Source organism: Cupressus sempervirens, chromosome 9 (genome assembly GCF_028749045.1).
Source record: "Cupressus sempervirens isolate cs-2001-9-10 chromosome 9, ASM2874904v1, whole genome shotgun sequence".
In the NCBI taxonomy this organism is placed as follows: Eukaryota; Viridiplantae; Streptophyta; class Pinopsida; order Cupressales; family Cupressaceae; genus Cupressus; species Cupressus sempervirens.
Genome location: NC_143126.1, coordinates 505,424,474 through 505,434,712, shown reverse-complemented (window position 1 = coordinate 505,434,712; position 10,239 = coordinate 505,424,474). Strand labels below are relative to the sequence as shown.

At 35.1% G+C, this 10,239-nt stretch overlaps 1 pseudogene; it reads right to left on the bottom strand.

Moving 5' to 3' along the window:
* Positions 1-339: 339 nt before the first annotated feature.
* Positions 340-801, bottom strand: LOC149539554 (glucuronoxylan 4-O-methyltransferase 1 pseudogene; annotated as a pseudogene).
* Positions 802-10,239: the final 9,438 nt, after the last annotated feature.

Genomic DNA, 10,239 nt, shown 5'->3' with positions numbered 1-10,239 from the left:
CCGCCAAAGGGTTTTTTCTATCTTGATATCAATGTTTGTTCAAAAATTGTGATTAATTTTCCATTTTAAAAAAAAATTATCTTAAGGGCTATGGCAAGCTTGTTGTTTGTTTCTGTTGGAGGGCTTCTAGTAAATATTGTGGGGTTGGTGTTTTTTTTTCACAAGGAGCACCATCATGCCCATGGTGGCGGTAGCTGCTCTCATTCTAATGGATCTCTCTCTCATGCCCATTCTCATGAAAGGTCTTGGAAGTAGGCTTCCAAGACTAGGCCCACCTAAATTCCTCTCTCCATCGCGCCTGCCCTCTCTGAAAATGCATCTCCAATAATATTAGTGGGTTCATCGATCATACCCCCTGGGAGCATTGATCATAATCAGATCCCACTCTGTGTCATAAATATGAGGCGATAGATTCTTTAGGGCGAGCCTAGAACAACTCGAGAGCTCTAGATCTCCCTGCCATGGCGTGCATTCGGGTGCAGATTGAGCGTATTTGAGGAGATCATAGGCTTCAGTCACCATTGTAGGGTACTGCACATAGTGAGATTCGAGCTCGGGGTGAATGCTTCGCATTTTGCCGATCTAAGCCTCGTCTTCTTCGAGAAAGACTATTTTGCCGCCATGATTTAGGGCTCTCCACATCAGGTTGTCGTAGCCCAGGCCAAAGACCAGCATGTTCAGGGGGCTATGTTTTGCAAGACGTTTGCCGTGATTTTGTTGTAGAGTTATGTTTGAGGCTGCGTAGTGGATTAGGGCTTTCGCTACTGGGAGAGGCAGTTTTGAAGGGTTTTTACCCCCGAATCATGGGAAGAGTTGGTAGGATGTCGGCCATTGATTCTTTAGATGGGCCAACTATGCCCTGCTGGCCATCATTATCTATCATCATGTCCTTGGCTATCAGTATCAGCCAGTCATCAACTCTTTCTCTTTTAAGTAGTGGTACTGCCTGATCTTTTCAATTCAGCTTCATGCATTTCAGTTTGCATATTCAGTTGCAGTCCTTCTTTGCGTTCAAAAAAAGAGTAGAAATGGTTTAGCCCCCTTCAAGTTGAAGGCTTCAACTAATGAAATCTGCAAACTGTAGCTCAAATTAGGGAAATTTTACTGTTTGAGGTCTGTGGCACTAATGATTATACCTGATATCTATATTTAGATTTCGTTGTAAAGTTTGCTTGTTTTTTTGCAAGATTCTTTCTTCTCCTTTTTTTCTTAACAGAGGCATCTTTTGCTTTTATTAATGCCTCTTGTCAACCTATTTTTGGCATGAAATCATTCATTTTTAGACAAGTACAATATTCTATTTTAAATCTCTCTTACTCATTACAAGCTTTTATTCAAACTTTTTTTAGAAAAGTTTTTTTTAACTCTTTTTAGTATATTCTTATCTACCAGATCTGACCTCTATCATTAATTACTAAGTTTTTTTAGTTATATCTTTCTTAATGTTTTATTTCAAAAAATTTCTTTTTGAATCACTTCCAATCTTGAAGGCATAGTATGAGAAAAATGGGGAGATCTTTTCTTGCCCCATGACTTTATGTTCTTATTACTTTGAGGTTATATTTTTGAACCAAGGTAAATATTGTGACTTTTTATAAATTGTGACTTTCCAAAATATTAAGTATGGAAAGGTGATTATTTTCTTTAACCAATCTATTTTCGTATATTTATTTGAGTATATATGGGGGCCCACATATATGCCCAGATAAATATATAAGTTATGACTATAATGATTCAGAAATTAATATATACCTTTGCAAAATGAATTAAATACTCATGTTTACCCTCAATGGAGTTTTATACCTGATATCTATATTTAGTTGATCTTCCTTAAATCATTTTACTTAATTGGATTATGAGTAATCTTACACATTTGCCTTCATTTTGATATTTTGATGTGCCCATAGTTGCACTTTTATGCTTTTATAGCATTGTTCTATGCCCGTGTTGGCACTTTATGGTTTTATACCATTGATCTACATGATGTATATGATATTTGTTTTAAGTTGCATAGGGAGCCAATTTTTTCAAGGTTAACTATGTAGGTTCCCTCAGTATAACTGATACATAGTTTCCTTATCTGGTTGATGGAGTATTCCTCCATCCTATATTGGTATGCACTCATTTTATATGGAGTTTCCCTCCATTTGATCCTATCTGTTCCATTTTGATAGGATAATATTTTTATGGAGTTTCCCTCCATGTTGTTCCATTTTTGCTCCTCCATGAAGAGGATGTTATTATTGGAGTTTTCCCTCCAAATTCAAATGATTTGATCCAATTTGAAGGCAATATGTTGTTATATCCTCACAATCCATTCTTTTGATTATCCTAACAAAAATCATGATAATTCTAATTTGATCAGCATGTCTCTCCTTTATGTTATTTTCATATATTAATGTGATAATGATTTGCATACTTTATTGCTTAGATCATGAGTCATGCATGTTATGGAGGGACGCCCCCATTAACTTGCAGTGGGATGATTCATTAAGTGGACTATCTATATCCACGTGATTGATGCAAGATTGATGCAAGTATCATTAGTTGGCCTTGTCTGTGGTCATTTGTGCATTAGTATAATATTCTTTTCATGAGAGCATTGATCAAGCTTTTTACTCAATTTGTCCTTGTTGACAATTTTTTGAGCATATAATTTATCTTGATATCAGGTTATCTCCATTGTTTTGTGGTAACATGTTTTACTCATTGTTTATCAATAAGAGTTTTATTATCCTTATTCAAAAGGATTTTGAATTTGCATATATGATGGCATTCTACTTGTGGATATTTGTCTTGTTGTTCTCTTTTTTTTCAGGTAATCCATCAAGGAACCTTCTCGAAGATGTGTCTATGCTTCCACTTGATCACATTCAAAGAACTCATGTACTTCTCTTGGATCTACAAATGTTCCATATGGCTTGAAGACAATCAAATTACTTCATATTGAAGATTAAGTTGCAGATTTTTGTAAAAATATGGGTTTAATACCCTTTGATGTAATTACCCGAAGTAAAGATTAAAGGGGGGTGTTAGAAGTTGTAATCTTTCCTTGGTGTATTTATAAACCAAGGTTAGAACTCCTTTCTTTATTGTTGTAATATATTAGGATATAAGCCAAGGTATCCTAATATATTTCTTTTTTGTCCTTTTTCCACTACATCTTATTTTGTCATCTAGTGGAATATGTGAGGACAAATATATATTGTAATTTCTAATTTTAGATTATTCCTCCTTAAGAGGAATCTCACACTTGGCCTCACACACATATGAATGGTGGCATTCATAGACATGGGAGTTACATTCTAACTCCTCTCTCTCATCTCTATTTAAGAGATGGCCCTCTTCTCGCATTTAATAATGAGGTTTCTTCCTCTTCTCAATTATTGTATGAGCAATTGCTCTCTTGCTCTCTCTCTCTTTCTTCTTAGGCTTTTCATGCCTCATTCATAATGTCACAAGGGGTTTTCTTTGCTTTCCCTTTTCCAAATATCTTGTCTCATGGTGTTGGAGCTTCAAGCTTTCTCTCTCCTATTTTATGGTAATATCCTTTCATGCATTTACTCACTTAGATTCTTTCCTGGTATTGCTTATTTACATATTTACAGATTTCTTTTTCCATTTCTAACAGATATATACATTTATATGCCATCATCTTTCTCAAACAGAACAATAATTTTTTTTGGGTTAGAAATTTTGCATTAAAAAATTTACACAAGTATAAGGGCATTTACTAGATGTACCAAAAACATTGATTGGAATCCCTTTCTTATAGATAGTAAAAATATAATTAGTCATTAGAAAATCCCCATGTATGTATTGGAGATAGCATAGATCAATGTAAATTAGAAGAACATTCCATGTACAATCCATTTTCCAATACTTTTACTATTGTACCGACCACTTTTAGTCCTTCACTTTGTACTTGTTGGTGTGAATATGTATTTACTATTTACAATTACTTAAGTTTAGCTAGGTTAATGCATTATTTTATTATTTTTCATTATTTTATTATTTAATTTTGTGAGACACTTAGGAGTTTCTATACCTTTTTGAGTTGTCATGTTGACAACATAGAAATATGCAACTCTAATTTACCACATGGTGTCTACAACACTGGAGTTTGCATCATTAACTTAGTTGTCATGTTCACAAAATAGTTATTTGTACTCCCTTTTTAGCACATGTTTTCTACAACATTGATTTGCATGCTACACCATTATAGGCTTATCCTCTCATCATTGCACTTACTTGCATGCTTAATGGAGGGTAACCCATATCTGGTGCACATGTGCTTGATTGTATGACTTATCATGATGTTAATTCTTAGGTATTCTAGATGCATCTCAGAGGCCTTTATATATAGGCACTCCTATTGTATTGTCATGCATATTGAATCGAATACATTGTTATTTTGATCATACTCATTTATGGTCTACAATTGTGCTTGTGTTTGAGTTCTTAGTTCTTGGGTGAATTTTTTCCTAAGGTAAATTCTTACATGGTATCAAAAATTGGAGATTTTCTCTTCACATAGCCATTTGAGACCATTGTTGCTTTTGCACCTCAGCCCAAATCCAGAGTATCACAGAATTTGGGAGTGTCTAGAGCCTAAATAGACCTCGCCATTGCACCCAAAATGTTGATTTGGTGTAAATCGGCTATAAATTCGTCCACCTTAGCCCAAAGTTGATCATGAGACAATTTTTTTAGCCAATCGACACCTAGAGGCCCCAATTTGCAACTCGGGTATGGCGATTTTGAAGATCTAATTAATTCTTTTTTAAATCTATTATTTCTCTATTTTTTTCAGATAGGGTTTTCAAATTTTTTTAGGCCAGGTAGCCTTGCAGAGATTTTTTTTTTGCATAGGTACTGGGCATTCACAGCCTAGCCCTATGCAAAGAACATTTTGTAGAGAATATTCTTTATTTTTCAGAGGGCATCAACATTACAGTTCAACGAATGCCTCAGTTCCAATAGAGTCACATAGATCCTAGTGTTCTTTACCTACCGGTGCACACACATATTACCTCAGTGGGCTGCCTTATTTTCTTTCAAACCATGACCCTTTGTTTTTAAACCTTGCTCTACATACTCACATAGTCGATTTGCGACTAAACCCACACCCGTAAGTAGCCCTTCCTTCCCTCCTAGCCTATTGCTCTAGAAGCCTCTAATCCTAGTGAGGTTTAAATATTTCCAACCCTGAAAAGATTTCCTGCCGTCATCTTGAAAACCTAGTCACTATTCGCTCTCGCACTGGTCATCTGAAAATCCTCGATGATGTATAGATTCTTCGGAAGCTCTGCGTCAATCTTTGGTCACCCTATACCTTGACATGCCACATGTCAAAAGCTTGACCCTACCCTGTCATGATGCCTGCACTCTGCTACATAGGACTAACACTGCAGCAGTGTTGAAAACTCACACTGCCACCTCTCTAGGTCATGACCTCCATGTCAATGCTGAGTTGATTAACATAGATACATTAGCAAATCTAACTCAGCACCACGTTAGCTATACTTTCCATCAATACCTTCACCATATCAGATTGACATGTGTTGTCTCTAAAATTTTTGTGTTGCACATGTGTCATCTAGTCAATGTGCCATGTAACCCTGGGAGGTTGTCTTTTGCCTACATTAGCATTTCACTAAGTTAAATTTGATGGTCATCTAACCGTCAAAACTAGGCATTTTATAATTGATGTGACAGTTGTTTGACCGTCAAATTTAAGCACGCAATTTTTTTTCTAGACCCCTCTCCAAATTGCTTTTTGATTTGGTAGCCAAACTTTGAGAGTCCATAACTCGGTCATCTAGACACCAATTTAGGTGTAATTTAAAAAAAAATTTGGGTAGAATTTTCTAAACTTTTTAGTGGTGGTGTTCTTTTCTAGTTTTGGTGCAAGGATTTTTTAGAATTTTCATTTTTTGGCGACTATACCTATTCAATCCTCCTTTTGCAACTTCACACACTCTGTACAGGCTCATCTGGACAAATTTTTGGGTTTTTTTTTTTTTCAAAGTGCATTATTTTTCATCCACTTTCTAGATTTGCAAGAAGATCCTAGATCTGCAAGTAGATCCTAGGGTTGTGTGGACAAAAATCTCACTTTCAGAACTAGGGCTTTTTCTACATTGTATTGCTTTGATTACTTTTCAAAATTCTTGTACATTTGAGCTACAATGCTTAGTGATAGATTTGGGCCTCAAAAGGCAGTTGTAAAGGAAAAATCAAAAAGTCTACTTTATACATTTTGAAAAGTGGCCTATTGTACATGCACTACATATAAATTGCAAAAAACATCTTTTTTGGAGGGGTCTCTTGATTGAGTGAAAGGTGGGGGGGTGTGTATTGTGTTCTTGTGTCTCTTGTGCACTCTTTACATTTTCTACATCATGGGTCTACCTAAATGTCCACTTCTAACTTCAAGTAATTATTCCACATGGAAAGATATTACATGGAGTAGATTAATGGAAAAAGGTTATAGTATTTATGTTGATGGTACAATACCCAAACCCACTAATACTAAAGAACTCATTAATTGGCAACAACAAGACCAACATGCTTTAGGAATTATCAAGAATTGTGTATATAGAGATCTCTTTTTCTACATTTCTAGTTTCAAGGAATCCAAACCGGCATGGGATAAACTTGAAGCATTGTATTGTAAGGTGGATGAGGAAAAGTGATTCCATATTGAGGACGATCTACTTTTATTGGATTCAAAGAATTTTGACACAATTCAAGATTACATCAACAAAGCCAATGAGTATAGCACACTACTTAAAGATTGTGGAAACCCCATGAAGGATGACAAGTTGATTCATCACATCCTAAAGATGCTACCATCAGAGTATGCTTCCTTTGTTTCTAGACATAATAGTCATAGGTTGACCATGGGAAGTTCTTACAGAAGCCTACATTTGATATTTTTGCAGACATGTTGATTGTTGAACAATCTCACTTGATAGATTTGGGACTTCTCACAACATCAAAGACCAAAGCATTGGTGGCTAGTGATGAGCACCAATCTAGTCAAGGAGGGAAAAATAATAGCAAGAGGAAGCAATGATAGAAATCACAATTTGATCATACTCCTTTTTGGTCTATAGTTGTGCTTGTGTTTGAGTTCTTAGTTCTTGGGTGAATTTTTCCCTAAGGAAAATTCTTACAATACTTGTACAAAATTTATGATCACTATTCTCAAGAAATGACAACAATTGATAACAGCAAAGAAATCATCCAAATCTCAAGTGGAGATTCAACAAAGAGTGTCAATAACCCCTTGATTGGACTTGTAGCAACTACTTTCATGCAAGAAGCAAGTAGCTTTGTGAAAAAGGAAAAATGTTTAACAAGTAATGTAAATAGCCTATCTTCAACTGTTTCAAGTAGCATTTTGAGTAACTATAAACCAAATTTTATTTCTTTGCTTCACATGGAAGAAATGGATTTCATACAACTTTTTAATGGTTCCATTGAGTTGGAGGGGATTTTCACTTTCATTAGGGAGATCTACTTTGACTAACACTATAATTGATGCATATGAGAGGTAGTTGAATAAAATGCGATTATTTCTCTTGCTTCCATACTATGTAACTTGGAGATCATTTCCTTTATCAACTTCTACAATGTAATTATCCAAGTTTCAATTTTCAACATATGTAACCTTGGTATAGACATGAAAGTACATGTTTCCTACATGAAATAGAAAAAGATGATTTTATATAGAAAATTGCTTCCACCAATGAAATTGGGCATAGGACAGATAATCTTAATATGAATTCGATACAAGGAAATAATGTAAACATATGCAATTCTACAACAATATAATGCAACACCATTTCCCTTTCTCATGTGTAATTAAAGGAGTTGGAAAAAAAATGATATATGTGCAACAATATGCTATTTTCAAAAAATTACATCTACCTTACTGAGATAAATCTATTTGTCCTCAATCATGTATTTTAAGAATATAATTTTTGATCCCTAGATAGCCTAATCAAATGACATCAACTTATTTGTAGGGTCTTGTATTCCTTTTCCATTTAATCTCATAATGGTGACTTTAACTAGCAGTGCACTAGTTGAGATTCTTGTAGGCTCATCTATTATTGATCCATACTTACAAGTTACATCATTACACTCTATTCAAAAACCTAATTCTACAATTACCAAATGCCAAGTTCAACTCTCAGATGGTACACATAGTCATTCAACTCTTCTTCTAGACAAGTACATGGATTTAATCATTGAGCAAGGTTTAGCAATGGGCATTATTTGTGTAAATGATTATTCTTCCATATTGGTCAAAAACTTCATGTATGTCATTTCTTTCCCACTACCATTGATTGCTTTTTTAGTATATCATGTTAATATCCATGTCAAATTATGAACTCCTTTCTTCATAGGGCACTCTTTCTTGAAAAAATTGAGGTAGGCTCAGATAAGGCAACCATAGTTGGATCTTCAATTCCACTCCTCCAAATAGATAACTACCATCGACCTTCAACTTTAGAAGATGCATCAGTGCCCTCCCAACATGCAGATTATTATGTGCAAAACATGGCTCCATTCCTACCACTCCCCATTAAATCATTGACTTCATACAATAGACATTGGTCCATTGAGAGTAGAGTTTTAGAGAAAACTTCAATCCATGAATACAAAAATGAAAGTAGTGATTGAAAAGTTTTTGGGTTTGAATTCATTGACAAAGAAATCTCTAAAATCCATGTTACTTGCTTTAATGAAGTAGTAGATGAGTTCTACAATGTTTTTCAACTTGGTTTTCTATACAAAATCTTAGATGGTTGCATCAAAGTAAGCAATATAAAATATAATAGTTCACCAAACCCATGTGAAATACACCTTGTACGTACATTGACGATATCTCCATCCACTTATCTATACTCTATAATACTAAACCATAGCTTCCATTTTAGGAGCATAGATTCACTAGACACATTTCCTATTAACTCTCTTCTAGATGTCATTAGTGTACTTGTATATTTCATGCCTGCATCAACCATACAAATAATAAATAATATTTAGACCAAGAAATGTACAACCACAATCAAAGATACGTAAAATCATACCATAGAGGTAACACTATGGGATCACCATTGTGAGGTCGAAGGGGAGAAAATATTTGATTTGTTCCTACAAAAAATCCCAACTATTATTTTAATCAAATCTACATGTTTAGTCTCATGGAACAGAAAGAAACTTGATACTACCTTTTCAACATCCATTAAAATCAATCCAAACTTGCCTGAAGCCTTTGCATTACAATTTTGGTATGCAAGTGAAGGAAATGATCGCCCTTTAGTACCCTTGTCAAAAGGCCATATTCCCCAACACATCTTTCACAATTCAATAAAAATATGCTCTATTAAAAAAAATGGATTCCAAACAGATTGTTAGAGTAATTATTTGTTCTAACTTATTAATTAAATCACTTTGATTTAATTAATTAAGTTGCCTAGTACTCTAGTTTTCTTAAGCTATCTTGTAGGTGCATATAATTAATATTTTATTAATTATATTGTGCAACCCTAGCTTTTTTAGGCTTTAGTTTCCCTTTTCGGGTTTCGTGATTCCTTTATAAGGATTCACCTCTTTGTATTTTAATCATTCACTTATTGGATTATATGAGATATTGCTCTTTGCATGTCCATAAGATGGATCTGGCTTTTTGGCCTCCTTGATTTTTCCTTACCTCTGTTCTTTGCTTCATCCATGTGACAGCTTTATGCATGCAGGTGTTCTTGGGAGATTAGTTTTTCACCTAATCTAACATGGTATCAGAGCTAGCTTACTGCTCGCTGTTCATGGTTTATTGAAGCATTTCAGAAGCTATTTTTTTTGGAGCAGTGGGAGGCTGTAAGAACAAATTTTTTTTTTGGAGCACTTTGGGCTCAAACAGATGCTTCCATTGGATTCGGAAGGCCATTTGCAGTCAAAATCCATATAAAATTTGTCCATTTTGGACACCGTTGGTCTGGGAGGCAATTTTTTTTTGTCCAACAGGGTCGTACAACCCCCTGCACGCAGTATGAGGCATCAAAAATAAAAAAAATTGCAAAAAAAATCTTATTTCGGCTGTTTAAGCCACCGGCGGTTAATTAACCACAGCGGAGCTGCTAGCGGTCACCGCTGACGGCCACCGCTAGCGGTTACCGTTGGCGGTCCGCCAGCGGCCCGCAGTGGTTCCGCCGGCAGCCACCG